Source organism: Lates calcarifer, linkage group LG6, assembly GCF_001640805.2.
Source record: "Lates calcarifer isolate ASB-BC8 linkage group LG6, TLL_Latcal_v3, whole genome shotgun sequence".
Classification (NCBI taxonomy): domain Eukaryota; kingdom Metazoa; phylum Chordata; class Actinopteri; family Centropomidae; genus Lates; species Lates calcarifer.
The window spans coordinates 3,352,796-3,359,651 of record NC_066838.1 but is presented as its reverse complement, the minus strand read 5'-3'; positions in this window follow the sequence as shown (position 1 = coordinate 3,359,651).

Sequence of the window (6,856 nt, the reverse complement as noted above, 5' to 3'; positions counted from 1 at the left end):
ACAACAACTTTATCAACTCATCCACTGATTTGTCCGACAGCAAACCAACTATACATTTGGAAATGTTGCTGCTTTTTTTTACCTTTGGGTAAAGCCAAGCAGTTTCTCTGCTTCCAGTCTTTATGCTAAGCTAAGCTAACCCTCTCCTGGCTCTATTTTTCTATTTAAATGACAGATATGAGGGTGACACTGATCTTCCCATTAAGTCTTGGAAAGACAGTGAATAACCTCATTCCCCAAAATATGTTTAACTGACATTAATAGTGACATATGCCATATTAAATGTTACACAATAAAATGTTATTACTTTTGACATTATACATGTATATTTTGAAATACAGAGTCATTACAAGCATCCAGTCGTACAGATTACAGGTTTCTGTGCTTTCCTATCAACTCAAATCAAAAGGTAGAGAGAAAGAAAAAAAAAAAAAATTCTTTTTCCGCTGTGGACAACTGGCACCCCAAGGGTGTGTCTGATGTTCCCAAGAGAACATGCTGCCAAACACTGTGGTAAATCACCATCTGTCTCAACTCTGTGATCACCTGACCTGAAATTGTCAAACTTGACCTTTACCCCTCCACCCCCATACGTGCCTGCTGGCCTGTTACTGCACACGCACACACACACACACACACACACACACACACACACACACACACAACATATTGATCTTATAAGTCCATTCATGAAAACTAATTGTTTGCATAATCAGTTGAACTTTTTATTATTATTCTGAGCCTCTATTACAGCCACAAAAAACACATTCATCTTACCTCTTTCTCATTATGTTCAGAGGTTTGGTTCACCCAAAAAAAAATGTAAAAAAAAAAGTCTCTCCAATAAAACTGAGTTTTGGAAATTTCCATCACTGTGACTTCTTCCACAATCCTGATACAATGGAGCTGAACAGAATAGAAAAAGTAAACGTAGATGTAAATTTGTGTGTGCAGAGACAATATATCCTTTGCCACCATGGTGCTGCAGTGGAGGTGGACATTTAAGAAATGGTAATTCAAGCTCAGGGCAGATAAAATCAAAACTATCTGCATGGCAACATACCTCAAGGAGTATTGTTCCTGTGGTGATCTGGGTGAATTGACCCTTATAAGGAGCTTATCTGAGGAAGAAAAAAAGCTGGAGAAAGTCAAAGGGACAGATGTGTGTGGGGTTTCTGTCTTGCCTTTAGTTAACAGTATATTGAGTTGTAATGATAGCTTCAAATAAAAAATGTTTTATACTCAGTAAATAAGGAACCACGTGAGCATGTCCATGTCTTAGTGGCTGCTGCCACATGAGAGTAGAAATTAGTTGACATTATAATGAGCTCATGGAGGAGCTGAATGCAGTTATTTAGCAACTGCCTTTTTATATGCATGTGTCAGTTTTTCCGTTTTTCTCACATTCCACAGAGTGGAGGTAACACAGCTGTACACTACTATTATAAAACCCAGAAGAACGCTGTGGTCGGTTGCACTGGAAGTTTTGTCTGCTGCCCGGGCAATTACTCTGTCCACAGCTCACGTTTTAACCAGAGCGCCAAGGCAAACCAGACTCAGCCTGCTGCTCGAAACTTCACCCGATCATGTTTCTCTCACTGTTTGTCATCTTTTGCTGTCCATGGTCCAACATGGTTTCATAATTTTCTCCAGTAGTTGGGTTCACTGGTTTGCTTTGGTTTTGCCTTAACATGTTTGCATTTTCAAGTTTGTACTGCTCCATCTCTCAGTTCTGAATGCAAATATTTAGTTCACATTAGTATCCCATTATAATATCAAGCATTATATCAGTATTTAGCTCAAAGTTAAGTTGAATTCCTGAAACAATAGAAATAAATCTTGACAGTTGCTGTTGCCTGTGTTTGATTTATGATGTGTCAGATCAACAACAACAACAAAACAGTTTCCTGGAAAAATGCTTCATACAAAAGTTGAAAGAGTGATTACACAAATTCCAATAAGAAGTCAACAAAGGTATTGCTGTGTTATTTTTGAACTCATAGTTCCTAAGAAGTTCCATAAATAGTTTTGTGAAGGAAACTGCAAAGTGTTGATGAGGAGTGAGACAACTGGTTGGATAAATCAAGTGGAAGACTTGAGAGAGGCTGTCAGCTGTGATGGACTACCTGTATCCAGGCCAGACCTTTCTTCAACAGGAGCCTCACGGCCTGTGAATAGCAGGAAACCAGCTATATAAATAGCTCTATGGTCTCATGCCTGATGGAGAGAGCTGATAAAAACAACACAAATCAACATATATGGTCAAGGCGGGAGGGAAATGATTTGTAGCCAGTAAAGAAACTGACTGGACATTATACACCATGCCCACTTTAAAAATATTATTCTCTGTAGATGTTGGAATGATAAATGGAATAAAGACCTCGGTTTTAAAGAGAGCAGCAGAAAATGGAAGAATTATAGCTCACCAATAGAACTACCACTAATTTAAATGTACAGTACAACACAAATACATTACGCTAGAGGTAAAGTTTTTACTAAGTTCCTCTAATCAGAGTGTGAAGTCTGACTCTAATGAGTTATTTATGCCTTTCTTTGGCTTTGTACAAAAGTGAACAAAATATACAATGAAATGTATAGAACATATAGAACAAAAATTCCATTTTCACAAGAATGCTGAAAAAATAAGATATCCTATAGACTGGAAGATTGTGTTTTCCTCTGCTGTTAATAAGAAGCTCATTTGAAAACACTTACCATAGAAAAGACAATAGCTCAGGATAATAAAACAAAGCATTCCAGTGAGGTGTGGACACTCTAAGATGTGCTATTAGAGCTGTAAAATCTGTAAGGGTAACACAGGACAGAGACCAACTGTTGAGTGTGTGTGTGTGTGTGTGTATATGTGTGTGTCAATGAGAGGTGTATTTGTCATGACGATTAACTGTGATAATAGTTGGAAATATTAATGTACAAGTGTCGAGTCTTGTATTCTGTGTCTTATGTCTGGTATATGTTTCATTTTTCATGCATTTATCCTGGATAGTAAGAGATTATGATCAAAGCCCCACTATGGAATGCATCAACTTGAATAAAGGGAATTATATAAAGAAAAATGACTTGGTTGTAAGGAAATGATGATGTGCCAACAGGCTGCGGGATTTGTTTATTGCTTCATCTTTTCATAAAAAATCTGTCTGACTTATATCTTAAGCTCTGACTAGAACTCCTCAGGAAGCACCTGTCTGTTTTCTAGATGACCATTGTGATTGCTTTACAAGGAATGAAAATTTGCCCACGCAGTCCATCGAGGAAATGCAGAGTGGAGGGGGGCAAGTGTTAACTTGACATGAGCAGTTTAGGAGAGATGCATCATTTACTGTTTATGCAAATTTTGGATATGAGTCAACTTCACCTGACTGAAAACAATAGCACCGTTGCGGCTTGTTGTATGCATTGATTGGTTGTAGGGACTTTCAGTGGATTCTTCTGATGAATTTCCAGGGACAGTTGTGAGGAAGAACTCTCAGAGGGAACATGGCTTTTTGTTTGCACACACTTTTTCCATTCTAAGTGCATTTTAGAGAAGGCTCCTTTGTTTGACAGATTGTGAGGTATTTATTGTTTAAAGAATAAAAACACATTTTTACTCAAACTGGGATAAAGATGTGATGGTAAGAACTTAAGAATCAAAGTTTTAAAGCCGTTTTAATCTATATTTTCAAATTAACAGTTAATCAGATGACTGTGTAAAATGAAAAGAGTCACTTGTAGAGATCGACCCACAGAAAATCATCACCCGACTTTGGAGTTCCTCTTTCAGTGTACTCATGTCCCCCTTAAGATGAACTTTCATCCCCTGCCTTTTTGTCTAGCACCATCATCAGATCAGAATTTCACTTTGTCTTACACTGTGGTTTAAATACCTGCAAAACTAATGATAATGGAGAAATTCCCATCAGTCCCAGCTATGCTAAAATAAGCTGGTGAACATGACTACAATTACACCCACAGCTGTTTTACTTTTTTACTTCAAGTCTCAAATCTCACACCAGCTCAGTGAAAAACCTCTAAAAACCTAATGCAGCATCTAGCAGCTACAGAACCATTTGTTTGTTTGAGTGAATATTGACCTTACATTCATCAGGTGGCCAGAGACAAGAATCCAAATGAAGATTAGGAATCTATTAGCTAACAAGTTAACCATAATAACTTATATCAAATGACAATATGTCATTTGATATAAGTTGTCATTTGATATTGTCAACACAATATGACAATATGTGTTGTTTTAGACTGTCTTCCGGCTGCCAAGAACTCACTCAATTCACAACTCTGCATTAATGATGCATTATATACCATAAGAACATTCCCATTACTGTATGTTATACCCTGTGTGACTAAAACAAGCACAACAACTGATGACGTTGTGTCTTCCAGGGACCCCTGAATGATTTCCTTTTCTCTGAAGTCCAGTGGTTCAGCCACAGGTCAGTGTCTGAGCCCTTATGAGCTTCCTCCTCCTTAACTGGAAGTCATTGAAAGGACAATGAACCAGCACAGGTGGAGCCGTAAGTCAGCCTGGTGTTTTACTGGCTATATATTGAATACAAAGCTGTGGAAAATATGGTACTTTGTCGGGGTAATATTAGCTGTGTTACATAAGAAAGGGAACAGCTATGTTTATGAATGTAATTACAAGCTTTATGGGAAATGTTCAAAAAACTGAACATTAACTGATAAGCAAAGTGCTCTGAGCTGTTTCAGTAAATGAATACTTGCACTTTGTGAGTTTGTGTTTTTAATGTGTGGTGTGTGCTTTGATGCTCAGAGCCCAGGTAGCAGATAAAAGAGAGATGACAGAGTTATGTAACCAGAAAAATGAGGACCTGCCAACCCTAACAGTGCCCACGTTAGAAGTAAGTGCACATCCCTGCTCCAGACTTACTAAATAAAGGTACAGTCACACAGTCAGACACCACAGCTTTTGTTTTGTAAAAAGTCAAAAACCCGTTGCCATGTCTGATTTCAAGGAATCTCAGGAGTCTACAATTTTATACACCACAGACAATTTTCATACATATAAAATACATAAACAGGTCTTTTTTCCAACTATGTTTTATTTCATGTCCCTTTTGGATGAATTACAGATTTTCTGTTTCCAGTTATCTGACAATAACTCTAGACTTCAGTGTTGAGAGGTTCTTTTACCAATAACACAGCCAGCTTTATGCAGAAAAGAATAGACAAAGAATAAACAGTATTGTTTTTATGTCGTCAGTACTTCTAAATAGAATATTGTCTGTGTCAAAACCTCAAAATCTGCTTGTGTCAGGATGATTTAAAAATTTCATCTGAGACCCTCATTAGAGGGCTGCACAGTGAAGGTTTGAGGGTTTGGTGGTGTACTGACCCCTGTGCTAAAGGGTCTTTCAAATTACTGCGAATTCAAACTTAAAAAAAGACCCAATGTTATTGTTTCAGTGTGGGTAAGAAATAAATATTAAACAGAGGCTAATGTAGCTGGTAGTGTGGGCCAGTAATATCGTCCTTAACAGTGTGATGACACACACTAAAGTACTACTACATTACTACTACATTTCCAAACCCAAAACACCTGTGTTTATTGGCCAACCATACACACTCACTGAAGTCAGTGTTAAATGAAAATAAACTCTGGGGGGGTGGGGGGGTGGAGGCTGGTTTTAGTCATAGATCAATGAGTTTGAAGGCCTTTCAGACACCAAAAGTCCTAAACGTTCAAGCCAAGCCTGCTGTGTTGGAACCCCCACTGTGCCAGTGCAATGGTCTCATTGAGATGAATAAGGAGATTTTTTTCCCCCCACATCTCTGTTGTTTGTCTGAATATGGCCTTATACTCAGGAGCTGGAGGGGAACAAGCAGTTTGGGAAAGGAGCTGTGTGCTTGGGCATTCAGGAAAGTGAAGGTGGTGGGAGTACACAGGTTTTGAACTTTAAACTCTGTCTTTTCACCTGCTTTATCCCCCTGTTCCCCCAATATTTATCAAAAACGCACTGTGGTGGCAATGTAAACCTAATCCGAAAATACAGTTTGACTGTAATAGGTGATGTTTGGTGGATCTGCCAAACTCCCCAGTACAAACAAATGATTCAAAAAAGGATCATTTACAGGATTTGCATTGTTTCCCAGATTTTTGAACTGAGCTTGGTGCAGTGCTCTCTCTCCTCCTCCAGCCCTATACATTCTTGTTTTCTGAAAACAGTTACAGGTCACAAGTTGCAAGTTTGCTTTTTCCTTTCACATTAACTGAACAAAATCCTGTTTTTCACATGAACACATTTCTGTTAAATCCATAGAAACTAAACATCCACCACCATACACCCGCAGTTATAATGTGATTGTGCTATGATCGCCTCACACACAGCTCTTAGCACCTCTTTGATGTGTGGCAAGTGTACTCATTGCAACAATCTCTCTCTTATCGACACTCATCCAGACGTTTAGTCTCTCCTCTTTAACTCAAAGACAAACATGCAGAGGAATAACACTTGGGTTTCTGAGGAGCAGAAAAACAATGATTGTCCTCGTGGGAACAGTTAATGTGGTAAGTGTTGCATCCTTCTCTGCACACACATGGAGAGAGAAGGAGAAGAACACTCTGCTTTCCTCAGAGTTGAGGTCATCCTGAATTAGTTAATTAAAGCAGAATGTTGCCAAAACATTAGATCATCCCCCAGCTTGTTTTGTCATTAGCTGAACCCAAACCCCTCCACTGGCCCCTCTCTTAGAGAAGGAGAACATGAAGGAGGCAGATGCAGTATAGCTTTTAACTTCCCTGCTCACCATTCAGTTCTGTTTGATTTGTTTTATTAAAGGCTGAAAAATGTTTTATTCTTGCATCTAATCTATTTTATAG